Raw genomic sequence first — 14,917 nt, forward strand, 5'->3', positions numbered from 1 at the left:
ATACACTCAATTAGTATTTGGTAGCATTGCCTTTAAATTGTTTAACTTGGGTCAAATGTTTCAGGTAGCCTTCCACAAGCTTCCCACAATAAGTTGGGTGAATTTTGGCCCATTCCTCCTGACAAAGCTGGTGTAACTGAGTCAGGTTTGTACACACTTTTTCAGTTCTGCCCACAAAATGTCTATAGGATTGAGGTCAGGGCTTTGTGATGAACACTCCAATACCCTGACTTTGTTGTCCCTTAGCCATTTTGCCACAACTTTGGAAGTATGCTTGGGGTCGTTGTCCATTTGGAAGACACATTTGCGACTAAGCTTTAACTTCCTGACTGAAGTCTTGAGATGTTGCTTCAATATATCCACATCATTTCCCATCCTCATGCTGCCATCTATTTTGTGAAGTGCACCAGACCCTTCTGCAGCAAAGCACCCCCACAACATGATGCTGCCACCTCCGTGCTTCACGGTTTTGATGGTGTTCTTCGGCTTGCAAGCGTCCCCCCTTTTCCTCCAAACATAACGATGGTCATTATGGCCAAACAGTTCTATTTTTGCTTCATCAGACCACAGGACATTTCTCCAAAAAGTAGGATCTTTGTCCCCATGTGCAGTTGCAAACCGTAGTCTGGCTTTTTATGGCAGTTTTGGAGCAGTGGCTTCTTCCTTGCTGAGCGTTCTTTCAGGTTATGTCGATATAGGCCTCATTTTCCTGTGGATATAGATACTTTTGTATCTGTTTCCTCCAGCATCTTCCCAAGGTCCTTTGGTGTTGTTCTGGGATTGATTTGTACTTTTCGCACAAAAGTACATTCATCTCTAGGAGACAGAACGCTTCTCCTTCCTGAGCGTTATGACGGCTGTGTGGTCCCATGTTGTTTATACTTGCATACTATTGTTTGTACAGATGAACATGGTACCTTCAGGCGTTTGGAAATTGCTCCCAAGGATGAACCAGACTTGTGGAGGTCTACAATTTATTTTCTGAGGTCTTGGCTAATTTCTTTTGATTTTCCCATGATGTCAAGCAAAGAGACACTGAGTTTGAAATACATCCACAGGTACACCTCCAATTGACTCAAATTATGTCAAATAGCTTATCAGAGGCATCTAAAGCCAATTTTCCAAGTTTTAAAGGCACAGTCAACTTAATGTATGTAAACTTCTGACCCACTGGAATTGTGATGCAGTGAATTATAAGTGAAATAATCTGTCTGTAAACAGTTGTTGGAAAAATGACCTGTGTCATGCACACAGTAGATGTCTTATCCAACTTGCCAAAACTATAGTTTGTTAACAAGACATTTGTGGAGTGGTTGGAAAAAACGAGTTTTAATGACTTCAACCTAAGTGTATGTAACCTTCTGACTTCAACTGTACACAGTGGAGATGATAGCCTGGTTGTGCCCTGAGGCAAGGCTGCATGGGCTCATACTGTGTGAGGGCGTCAACCGTGTGTGTGTGTGTGTGATTGTGTGTTCCACTCAGGGCTAAAGGCAGTGTGGTAACTGTAGATCTACACACACTGACCTTTTTTTCTTGAGAGCCTGAATGGAATGTGAGCCCACCAGCACCCACTCACACATGTTAAAGAGCCCGTCAATCCCCTACTCACTTCCAATATGTAAAGCAATAGGGCTGAGGAAGCAGGCCTGGCATACGCTGGGCATATCGAGGCTGGGTTTATCCACATACAGTACATAAAAAGGATACTCGGCTTTCTGTTCCAGAAACAAGATAGCAAGCTACTACCAAATGCCTGGTACTCATAACATGATATGCTTCAAATATAGACACCAAGACCAATAAACTTGGAGAACACTAACATTAATGGACTGTAACCCACCACAGTACACATTCAATCTATACTTAAAATGTATCAAATTGGCTTTTGATATCGAGAGTCATTGTGTTCCACTTTATTCATGGACTTGATATTGAGTTAATTTGAAACCACAACAGTTACAGTACAGTTCATTTGAAACCACAACAGTTACAGTACAGTTCATTTTAAACCACAACAGTTACAGTACAGTTCATTTTAAACCACAACAGTTACAGTACAGTTCATTTGAAACCACAACAGTTACAGTACAGTTCATTTGAAACCACAACAGTTACAGTACAGTTAATTTGAAACCACAACAGTTACAGTACAGTTAATTTTAAACCACAACAGTTACAGTACAGTTCATTTGAAACCACAACAGTTACAGTACAGTTCATTTTAAACCACAACAGTTACAGTACAGTTCATTTTAAACCACAACAGTTACAGTACAGTCGATACTCTCTGACTTTAGGAAGGAAGGAAACCATCTGTACTGTCTTTTGTTCTACACCTTTTTTTATGCTGATGATCAAAGCTCTTCTCTGTCTCTTTGGAAAAGTCAACATAACTGGAAAATGAATGGATTTTCATGCATTTGGCTGCGACTGATTTGTGTGTGTGAGTGTGCCCAACAGGATGGACCACCCTTTACTAAGGGCTAAGGGCTTCGACTGCTGAGGTAATCGTCTCATGTAGGATCGTCTCTACAGTTTACTCCACTAAGCCACGTACAGTTCTAACGTTACCACTTTACATGGCAACAAACCATAAAATAACACAAAGGCACTCAATCTAAATGGAAAACAAGAATTTTGAGTGACGAATATTTTTTTTTTAAACGTAACATTATAGAGTATACTGTAGTAATGCTTCATTAATGTTATTTTGAGTTACACTTTCATTTTACTCGTCTGTTCCCTTGGAGAAATGGATGCTTTGGTTACAGGGAGAGCACGTTTTATTAGTGAGCCTAACACTCCACCAGTCTGTCTGCCCAGCTACAGTATTGCATTAGAAGTGAAAATACATAACTCTGGAGTGCTGCGTTTGAGCAATCTCTCTGATTGGCTGTGACAGCCGCTGTCCCAACAAGAGCTCAGCCAGAGCCAGCCAATCACGAGACTGTATGTTCACTCTGGCAAACACAGATCAGAGATAACAAGACAGTTAATGAATTGTTCACCGAAAACCCTGGGAAGTTTAGCTGAACCTTATTCGAGCAGTAGTGCATGGTCATTTTGTGTATGTCTGTGTGGAGTGGTCCTGATTTCTTGGGAAAACGGTTGTATTTGTTGTTGTGATTGTCAAACTTAAGCTTCAGAAAGGAATGTCATTGAAGTCCTTTACAGTATTCAATGGATAGGAAGCAACTCTGTGTTTGAATGCGCCTTTCACGAAGAATGGAGATGCACTGAAAATGAGTGTGTTCGTGGCAAAGACTACACAATGACCTCACCGGTATGTCCCAGAAACACTTTCACATCTCCTCCCGGGTTTGGCAAACTGGACCAATCACAGACTATTGTCTTTGCCTCAGTGTCTGTGGCCTGGGTGAATCAGGGTGTACCCTGGACCATGATGACAGCTCACATGTGTCATCCTTTGGAGGGACAGTGAAATAGAACGACACCCTCTTTCCCAAAATGGAGCTAAAAATCCTCCCGACCCGCTTTTCAAATTCTTTTGTTTCCACCATGAACAGTGGAATGAATGTTCTTTCCCAGCTCCCCAGCCACCAGCTAACTGCACTCCAATTGCTAGCTGCACTTGGTCCAAGCCCCACAAGCCTCAACTCCAATTTTCTTGCCTGTAAAACGTCAGCAAATCTAAAGCAGGTTCTTATCATTATGTAATTATGGCACTTATGCTGTTCAGCAGCCTGTCCTATGTCGGTCCATTGGGCTTCTTGTTTCACTCTTTTCAACTGAGGCTCTGGCAAATGTATTCTATTGATGAAAGTAAGTGTGCAGTAATCTGATCATTCAGGAAACTCACCATTATGCAGTCGGATTGTTAGATATGAGTTATCAGCAAAGGACAATCAATACTATTTGACCTTACTTCAAACAGAAACCTTGGTCTGTGCTACTGAGTGTATAGACACAATGAGTTCTGTCATGGGGGATATCATCTGACATTGGTCTTTGTTCAATGCCTCAGTCAAGTCGATAGTATATAATACATTGTCAGGGTGTGTATGTGTTCATCTGCCTGAGCATGTGATCTATTGTTTACCATTCACAGGTATCTAATGTGCATTGTTCAAGTGTTCGCATTTGCTCATGGAGTATAATTTACACATACGGTAGATTTGACTGAACAACAGCAGTGCATCTATCTGGTTTCTCTGTATATATGTATATGGGTGAATCAGGGTGTACCCTGGACCATGATCACAGCTCACATTCAGGCTGGGAGCATTGGGAGTACATTTTGTGCCCTCCCCATTACAAAGCCCAGCCCAGTAGTAGTGGACAGACAGGCAGGCAGACATATGAGACAGACACCTCTCAGATCAGTCAAGTCCTTCCCTGTTGCCTTGGTGCATTAGCTCCAGTTACCCCACCCCTTCTGAAGACTTACCATTGTGTGTTTCTTTACAGGCGGCCCGGGAGCCCTCCCTTTGTGAGCCAGTGGGCGTGTGATCTCACCGCTGAGAGGAGGGGCCCCCTTTCCCCTGTCTGGCCAATCCTTGAGCTCGGTGACTAGGTCACGTGAGAATCCCTCTTTCGGGTTGCCATGACAATGTGCACTGGTCCAGACAGCATCTTACTGTGGTGAGAAGGGAAGAGAAGAGGAGGGAGGATAGACAGAAGGCGGGAGAGCAAGAGAACAAACCCCAGACACCTACGCTGCGCACCTATCCTCTGTAAGTACTGTCACCACTCTCTCCGACACACCCAGCACGCTGAATGTATATTTGCTGCACGAGTGACAACATGTGTTTATTATGAGCAATGTCCTACCCGGTAGATGTCTTTGAAGATTGCAGGGATGACATCATGCATGTTTCCTTTGTTACGTGTGGAATGTGTGAGGGACTCTCTGTCATACGTAAGAGTCCTTTGTCTGCAGGAGTCAGTGAGATCTCACAGATGTTCTGTGTCTGTAGTGGACAGATCTTCACTGGAGGAGAGGTGTCATAAAACAAAACAAAAAGAGGGGCGGTCACAGCTGAATGATGTCACCTGCAGAGATCTGAGTGGATCCTCTCTGATGTTTCGTAATGACTGTCATCCTCTCAGTGGGCTGTGCAACTCCTCTTTTCTACCTCAGTAGCTCTCTTTTATTAGCTCCTCACCCAGCAAGATCTCTCCCTCTCAAGTCAGTTGGAGTCAGTTGACATTCTTGGGCCCCCTGCGGTTTGCTTAACTAGCAAAACCCTGCAGATACAACTAGGGCAACCTGAGGCCCAATATGTGGAATGTCCTGGTGACGATGGCAAGAGACTGGAGACGACGTGCTCTCCTTCACTATGGGGAGCACAGCTGGAACTACTAGTGTGTGACATGGATCTGTAGGTAGGATCACTGGTGTCAATGAGTCATTAGACTGTGCAGGTCATTTGTCCATTATGCAAACTGTTTTTAACCTAAGATATGTGAGAGCAGCAATTTGAAATCTATTCAACCCTAGCCAATGAATATGCTGTTTTAGCACAGCTAATGTGGCATAACATTATCGCCATAAAATATAATTATTATTAACATGCAATCTACACATAATACAGAACTGCAGTATAGTCATGTCATTTATTTGACAGCAGGATTTTTCGTAGAAGCTGGTTTTCCCCCATTTTGTGTAATTATCATAGCTCTGTAAATGGCAACTAATGTATAACGGCAGAACAGCGTTTTCTGTTGACTTCATATGGAACCGTTACACAGGACCTTGTTTCACTGTGTGGTTGGAAGTTTAAACGTTAATGAAAGCGTTACTAAACTGGCTACTGTTTTTACTTAACTCGGAGTCAGTGTGCGAGTGTGTGTAGCCCCAGGAGCCCATCTGTCTACCATTGTACTGTAGGCCTACCTAAACCTCTATCAGATCATCTGCATGATAAGAAATACATGGAGGTAGCAGTGTGTGTGATTCATTTTGGTCTTTTCTTCATGCTTTTTCCAGTGGCTTTCAAATTCTTTGACCCTTTTCTCTATTTGTATTGCTTACTTGTGAGGTGACAGTTTAACCACTTTACGTGGTGGTTGAGACATACAGCAGGCCTTTGGTGTATTATAGCATAGTTACCTGGTCATATCTCTCTTCTCTGTTACTTTACCGTTATCAGAATATTTTGTATTTTACCTTTATTTAACTATGCAAGTCAAACAAATTCTTATTTTCAATGACGGCCTAGGAACAGTGGGTTAACTGCCTGTTCAGGGGCAGAACGACAGACGTGTACCTTGTCAGCTCGGGGATTCGATCTTGCAACCTTTCGGTTACTAGTCCAATGCTCTAACCCTCCCCTGAATTTAAAGCTTAGGCCATATTTTCTGCTTAACACATATTTCTTACATCCGCTGTCCAATGAAATAACAGATAACGTTTTTTAATTTGAACCTTTATTTAACTAGGCAAGTCAGTTAAGGACAAATTCTTATTTACAATGTCGGCCTTCCGGAGAACAGTGCTGCCTTTTTTACCTTGTCAGCTCAGGGATTCGATCCAGCAACCTTTCGGTTATTGGCCCAACGCTTTAACCACTAGGTTACCTGCCGCCCCAAATGTCAATGCCATAAGAAAGCCACCAGGTTAGTGGCAAGGTAATTACAAATTAGCCTCTCACACACATGCTATGTCGCGTCAAGTCAACATTTCGAGTGGAAGTTCATGCAGCATCAATATCAGTGGCAGATATAGAGAACCTTTATCTGAGTTGAGGTCAGCTTGGCCCTCCAGTACATCCAATGATAGAAGAGTGTCTGCCTTTCTGGGTCTTAGAGAGAGTTTACTGTTCATTTTTGTTGTTTTTCACCTTATATATTCACTTTGTATGTTGTCTACCTCACTTGCTTTGGCAATGTTAACACATGTTTCCCATGCCAATAAAGCCCTTGAATTGAATTGAATTGAGAGCAGCCACGGTCTCTAATGTGCAGACAGCTGATGTACGTATATATGTGTGTGTAATTGCGTGAGTACGTGTGTATACAGTGCATTCGGAAAGTATTTAGACCCCTTCCCCTTTTCCACATTTTGTTACGTTACAGCCTTATTCTGACAAGGATCAAATGATTTTTCCCCTCATCAAGCTACACACAATACCCCATAATGACAAAGCGAAAACAGGTTTTGAGCAATTTTTGCAAAAGTATAAAAAATGAAAAACAGAAATACCTTATTTACATTAGTATTCAGACCCTTTGCTATGAGACACGAAATTGAGCTCAGATGTATCCTGTTTCCATTGATCAACCTTGAGGTGTTTCTACAACTTGGAGTCCACCTGTGGTAAATTCAATTGATTGGACATGATTAGGAAAGGCACACACCTGTCTCTATAAGGTCCCACAGTTGACAGTGTGTCAGAGCAACAACCAAGTCATGAGTTCAAAGGAATTGTCTGTAGAGCTCCAATACAGGATTGTGTTGAGGCACAGATCTGGGGAAGGGTACCAAAAAATGTCTGCAGCATTGAAGGTCATGAAGAACACAGTGGCCGCCATCATTCTTAAATGGAAGAAGTTTGGAACCACCAAGACCGCTCCTAGAGCTGATCGCCCAGCCAAACTGAGCAATTGGGGGAGAAGGTCCTTGGTCAGGGAAGTGACAGAGTTCAGGGTTCCTCTGTGGAGATGGGAGAACCTTCCAGAAGGACAACCATCTCCATATAGAGTGGCCAGACGGAAGCCACTCAGATCATGAGAAACACAATTCTCTGGTCTGATGAACCCAAGATTGAACTCTTTGGCCTGAATGCCAAACATCACGTCTGGAGGAAACCTGGCACCATCCCTACGGTGAAGCATGGTGGTGGCAGCATCATGCTGGGGGGATGTTTTTCAGCAGTAGGGACTGGGAGTCTAGTCAGGATTGAGGGAAAGAGGAATGGAGCAAAGTACAGAGAGATCCTTGATGAAAACCTGTTCCAGAGTGCTCCGGACCTCAGACTGGGGCGAAGGTTTACCTTCCAAAAGGACAAAAAACCCTAAGCGCACAGCCAAGGCAATGTCCTTGAGTGGCCCAGCCAGAGCCCTGACTTGAACCCGATTTAACATCTCTGCAGAGACCTGAAAATAGCTGTACAGCGACGCTAACCATCCAACCGGACAGAGCTTGAGAGGATCTGCAGAAAATAATGGGAGAAACTTCCCAAATCCAGGTGTGCCAAGCTTATAACATCATACCCAAGAAGACTCAAAGCTGTAATCGCTGCCAACGGTGCTTTGCTGAGTAAAGGGTCTGAATACTTACGTAAATGTGATGAAGTTTTAAAAAATGTAATACATTTGCAAAAAAAAAAACTGTTTTTGATTTGTAATTATGGGTTATTGTGTGTAGATGAATGAGGGGAATAAAACTATTTAATCAATTTTAGAATAAGGCTGTAATGTAACAAAATGTGGAAAGTGATCTGAATACTTTCCAAATGCACTGTATGTGTGTGTTACAGGGGCTCTTCCTGCCAGCATAATACACTCTTGTTTTTGGTGGGCTCACAGCTGCATTCAATCCCCCTGAACACTCACGTTAGAACAGATAGGGGCCTATTTGTGATACGTTTATCTTGGCTTTATCTCAACAAGTCACATTTTGGAGCGGTTGTTCTGTCCCGGTCTTGCCTCTCCTTTGTGAACATTTGTACATTTGCAACACACGTCACTTTGATACTGAAGTCTGTCTTATTAAGGGCCAGCCAGCACCGGCATGCCATTGACCTTTCCTTTGGAACAGTCATGACACTTCAATGCTATTAGTACAAGAGGCAATGTAAGTTTATGGTGGTCGTATAGAGATGATCTTTAGGGTAATGAATCTCTGATGTGTTTGTTCTGGCAGGGCAAGCTAGGATCCTTGACACCGTCATTTTCTTGGATGCTTGATTCACAAAGAACAACAGGAGTAGTATAACAGTGACAATGTTGATTTTTGTCTGTAATGTCTCTCTCTGCTCTGGGCCTTTTCATCCGATGTCTTGCCAAGTGGGATCAAATGGGAAACCTATCATTTTCTCACACAGTAATTTTAGTTTGATGAGAGGCATTGCGACCGCTCAGCCTTTTCTCATCTACAGTTTAACGTTAAATAACCAAAACCATTATAGTTCTTTATGCTTCACTGCTTGTTAAACTGGCCCTGCCACATCAGATAGACTCTAGACTAGGTGACAATAATAATTTCTTGGAGCACCCACCTACCCGCCCACTTTCATCAAATACAAATGTCTCACAGCATCGCAGGTATCTGCATACACATATTGATCTTAGCGATCAAACAGACAGGTGCAACAATTCCACAAGGCTTTGCTGCCTCTACTGATGTTTTGGTCTATTGACTGCGTCCCACTCTAGCGTCACGTTCGAAGAAACCAATCGGATTAAACGGAGTTAAAACATACGGTCTCACTTTGAACAGTTGAAGGGGTTTCTCGTTACAGTTGTCTGACATTCAGAGTTGTATAACAAAATGAGAACTATTCCCTTTGATTACAGCAATCTAGTTTTTCTATATAGTGGTTTAATATATGTCATTGGAATACTTGCGCAAATATGTTGTCTTCGAAAAGCGCTTCTCTTGTCGAAGGATTATGCCACCCCCTCAACATCGTCATGCGCTCTCCCTCTCCCTCTGTCAGTTTTCAAGTTGAGTCTTCTCGCTGAATGTGCCCAACCAAGCTGCGGTACATACATACATACCAGGCGGAATATAGAAAAGGCAAGAATAATCGAAATATGATATCTTCCCGGATATACGGCTGGATTCAATAAACATATGGACCAAAGCTAAGAGTTGCATTCGCGGATCGTTTGTAACACTGCCGATTTTATGAGATTCTAGCTAGCTAACAGGAGTTAGGTAAGTAGGCTACTCCTCCTGCACGTTTCGGAATGTCACGCTTTGGTGATTAAATTGTTTAAATAATCAACTCCTTCACATCCGTTACCTTTTCTGAACTGTTTCTCCTCTAAAATTGACGTGCATTCGGCTGCAAAATACAATTTTCACTCGTTGTTTACATTAGCAGTTGCCGATTTTTGTTGGTTTGCCACATTGTAACACATGAAAGAGCTAAATTGTATAAATGATTGGCTATTATGTATGCATATCGACGTTTCATGTACTGCAAGTGGTTGACATTTTACCCGGCTTGTTACATTGTCTAATTTCGCATGAAACAATTCTCTGTTACGCACGAGATGAGGTAGACCTTTCTGCATTGGCTATGATCATTATTGGTCCTATATACACAGTAGGTTACACATTTTTAATGCACTCCCATTTTTTCATATTAGTAACTGGTAGACGGTATAGACTAAGTTATTTATAGGCTATAAGAAAGTGGACTAAAAAGTCTACCATGACATCTGTCCTCATCACCCCTAGAACAGGCTGTTGGTATGTCTCCGTTTTCTATTTGAGGGAGAGATGTAGGCTGGCTTCTTATGCAACTTGTTTTCTTGCTCAAAGCTAGGAATCTCAAATAGATTTATGCAGATGATGGAAATGCAGGTCAACAACAGGGTTACACTGAAACACTGGGAAATGTTACTATTCAAGACAGGAGGGAGACTGACTGCAAAGCATTGACGTCCCTAGGCACAATGAATGGGAAATATTGCACAAGGACAACAGAACGGCCCCATTCAATGTTAGAAAATTCGGTCAAAATGTTCCATACCAATCAGCGGATTTTGTTTAATATGTGCCCTTGTCAAACCATGTTTGACTCCCAAATGCCATTTTGGGTAACTCAATCTTTGCAACACTAGCTTAATGTAATGTACATGACTCATTCTGAGCCAGATTTGACCATCAGCACATACCCAAAAATCAGTCTGTGGCTAAGTGATAAGGTTTCAACCTGACAGACGTTTCCTCTATGGACAAATGGGTTCTTACTCCTTCTTAGCAGAGCAATCCTTTGCATTTAGCCTACATCATTGATTTAGATTTTAGCTTGATTCCACTATGCTGCATTTAGCCAGGCCATTTAGGTACTGTATGCTCTGGTCATCCTAGGCCAGAACAAAGGTCTTGGGTCAGTGTTCATAGGTGATAAATACATTGCTAAGTGTCTGGGCTAACCTAGGCCCCTCTGATCTGTGCTACTATAGATCTGCAGTCCCTTTCCCTAGAGACCCGGGATACAGTCAGAGGAGGAAGTCTGCAGGCTGACTCAGCTTTTCCAGCTGATTTTGAAGGAAGAGGCTGTTGCAGTCTAGTTGGACAGGTTGGAGCTAGATTATAGAATCACCTCTCTCAGCTCTCACTATGCCACTTCACACAGGGGTCATGTTCATTAGGGACCAAACGGAAGAAAATGGACTAGAATAGGGAGAGACTACCTGGACTTGTCTAATAAGAAATGCAAATTTTTGTTTCCTGTTACAGAACATTTTGCTATGGTGTGCCCTAGTTAATATGACCAGGGAGAGAGTGTCCCTGTGCTCCTCTGACCTATAACAGAAAGTGACTGACTGGGATATGGAAGGGAACACCAGGGAGATGAAAGCAAGTGTTTAAAGTCAACTCCGGTAGAGGAGGAAGTAAACAGCTGGAAGTGACTGTCAGATTTCCCCTGAAAAGCATGGTAACTTGACCCTCCCAGCCTAGTGTGTTTGGTTAGCCTTAAAAGGATATGTCTGATGCCCATGCCTGTGCCAGCAACTGTTATGGTTGATGTTATGTTTTGTAACAGCTACCTCAGGAATTTATTGAGCAAGCGGCCATCTTTCATTTTAAAATCTGTCCAGTGTTCCAAATGAGGTCACCCTCGACCATTATCTCAAGAGTGTTGAGCCAACAATCTCCTTTGGCTCATGGAAAAGGACATACCATGTAAAAGCAGCCTACCGTGGAGTTCATGTGGCAGTTATAGTAGTAACTGAAACCCCACCTCTTTAAGGAATACCTAGGATAGGATAAAGTAATCCTTCTCACCCCCCTTAAAAGACCTAGATGCACTATTGTAAAGTGGCTGTTCCACTGGATGTCATAAGGTGAAAGCACCAATTTGTAAGTCGCTCTGGATAAGAGCGTCTGCTAAATGACTTAAATGTAAATGTAAATAACGTCAAGGAACACTGAGGTAGTCCTATCCAGTACCAGACCAGAACCAATGAACAATAATACTGTCAAGTTTGAATGAAAATTGTGCTTTTCCCATTGAGGGAAATATACAGGACATATCAGTTGTTCTTGACATGTAGTTGGTCAGTCACAATCTCACCTTTATAGCCAGTTAGTGTAGGCTATTTTGACTAATCTATACATTGACTGCAGTTTACTGATTCTCATTCTTCAAACCCTTTATGTCCTTCTGAAGGTCATTGTTGTCATATTTCACTTTTTCATCGGTTCTTCGAGGGCAACTTCAACTTAATCAAAATAGGCAGACCTTAGGGACTTTTACGATAAAGCACTTAGCTTCCTGCCAACTTAACCAAATATCTAAGTATGCCATCAAATATTAAAGAGCAGGAATTAGAAATGTCATTATATCATCAAGAATGTGGTAAAAGCTGCGCCAGCAAAGGCATTGCTGATTGTCTGATTTAAAGCATGAAATCTAATGGTCAATTGCTTGCTTGGGGGCATTTCCATGTAAAAGGACCCATGAGCATAGGAGCATGTCAAATGAAAAATAAGTCTATATTTTAGAGAAATTAAGGCATATATACATTTTTCAACCATTTTCCCTTTTAGGAATAAACAAAGGCTTTGATTTCTGGTCAAACAGATGGAAAAGGGGTCTTAAACAACATCTTTTATATTTAGTTTCAGGAAGAAAAAAAAATTCTGCCTTCTGTAAATTTAAGAAACCTTGTATTTCTGTTATCAAAAACCTACATAACTTGATGATATTTTGTCATTTCTCATGAGGGAGGATAATGAAAGTTCACAGAAGTAACAAGTAAAGGTAGACCTACCAATTAGTTAGTGTATTTACTGATTACTTTTTTGTTTATGAATTGATTAAACGTGTAATTCTGTTACCAAATTGGGAAATCAATAAAAGTCACAGACCACTGTTGGGTCACCTGCTACTGTCATCTCTTCCACTGGCATACTGTTATGTTCAGCTCCCCTGCTGTTGTCTGAATGCCAAAGCAAGACTGAAAACCTTCGGGACAACCCCCCCCCCCTCTCTCTCTCTCACTCTCACTCTGCCCCTCTCTCCTTTCTCCGTCCAGTTAATGTCACCTGTCCCGGTTCTTACTAACACTTACCATGACACCAACCCTCTTTCAATTTTACTTGAACAAGCATCCTCACCTACTGAGCACCAGCCAACAGCGAACGTCCATGGATGTTGAAAAGTGGTTGAAATTTGGTCAGTCCGCACTGGCCGGTCCAAATCTGAACCAATCATAGATGTCTATGTTTCACAAGTTTGGACAGTATAGTATAATGTACTGTACTGAACTCTACTCTGCTGTACTGTACTTTGCTGTGCTCTACTGTGCTGTCCAAACTTGTGAAACATAGGCGTCTATGGTTGTTTCAGATTTGGTCTGGACCAACCAAACGTGGTCTTGTTTGGGGGCAGAGCTCATTACAATAATAGCCATTGTGTAGAATATTACCCAAATATGCAAAAGAAGGATATTGCATTTTTCTAACTTTTGTGTACAGGATACATCACCATGAAGGGAATGATATTCCTATCCATAATAATGCATTTCTGTACAGTACAGATCAGGGACCCATGATGTCATTCTGTTACCGGATGTAAATCCACTTCACCTGCTGTTGTTCAATAATCAAATATATATTTCTCAAACTCCAGGTGTCATGTAATAGCTGACACCCCATTCTTTCTGCAGACATCGTTTGAATCTTAATTTGAGCAGATGTGACGTTTTTGGAAAACGTGGTCGCATAAAAAAAACTGAGGGAGATTTTACTGTAATTCTGTTACAAAACTTTGCATCTGTACGTTTCTGCCAGTAAATGTGTTTTTGTGAAAATGTTCTGCGTAAACAGTTCAAAATATGCTTTTTGCATGGACTTGTATGGTTTGTTAAACTTTGAAATCAATGGTTTTTGTCTGGCAAAAAAAAAAGTGTAATTCTGTTTCCGTGGCATTGCCATAGGCCTGAGGACATAATATGCTGTTTCTACAAGCTTTGATATGGTGATTTAGAGTGTACCAGGTTTGAGCTCTTGAGGGTCAGGACTGGGTCACTGTGACAAGCATGCCCAAGTCAGACGAAGCTGTTTACATTTAGCCACATAAGTGACCCTTGAACTTTTCCAGTGCAGCCGCAGTGGTTTTTGTTAAGCTGTATGAAAACCGGACATACAGGTAATGTGGGCTTTTTACAATTTTAAGACCAGATGTTTTTGTTTTAAGGGTTCAGCCCAAAAGCATGATACTTCTCTGAGCTTCATATGGATGCTTGCACAATTGAAGACAATTATGTGTGGAGAATAAAATGCAGAATCTCTGTTTTAAATATCCAGGGTCTGCAATTCGTTATTATTGTATGATGTCCAAATTTGTGAATCATTTCCCTTTAACTTGGGGTATATTTGCACGGTAGAATTCAATGGCTATAGTCAATTTTTACATGTTGCCTTTGAGCTGCTTTTTGAAAGCAAAAGTCGAATTGAAAACAGTGTTGGTATTGCTGAATTCGATTCTCATAATAGCAAGCTAGGACTGGTGGTTTTGCTAGCTAAACTAGCAAGTCTGTTTGTTTGGTGACCATGGCAACTGCTGTGTCTATCTAGTAAAAACGTGCTAGCTACTTCAATGGATGTGGGGAACAATGTATAGCGGCAAATGAACACCTTTCTAGTGGCAAATGTGTTCAATTATAGCCATGGTATAAAAGGGATAATCAACTAGCGGCTCTATGCGTTTTCTGGAAAACAGTGCAACTCAACTCGATGGAAGGTCAGTTCCACTCCACTAATGCG

General features: G+C 41.8%; 1 protein-coding gene across 1 annotated transcript in view; it reads left to right on the top strand.

Moving 5' to 3' along the window:
- LOC115109580 (protein-methionine sulfoxide oxidase mical3a-like) overlaps window positions 1-14,917 on the top strand; it is a 149,229-nt gene that overhangs the window by 42,360 nt on the left and 91,952 nt on the right. The window contains 1 exon segment of the mRNA XM_029634623.2: window positions 4,432-4,697. The gene's annotated coding sequence lies outside the window, so the exon portion shown is untranslated.

This window comes from Oncorhynchus nerka, linkage group LG25, assembly GCF_034236695.1.
Source record: "Oncorhynchus nerka isolate Pitt River linkage group LG25, Oner_Uvic_2.0, whole genome shotgun sequence".
NCBI classification, from domain to species: domain Eukaryota; kingdom Metazoa; phylum Chordata; class Actinopteri; order Salmoniformes; family Salmonidae; genus Oncorhynchus; species Oncorhynchus nerka.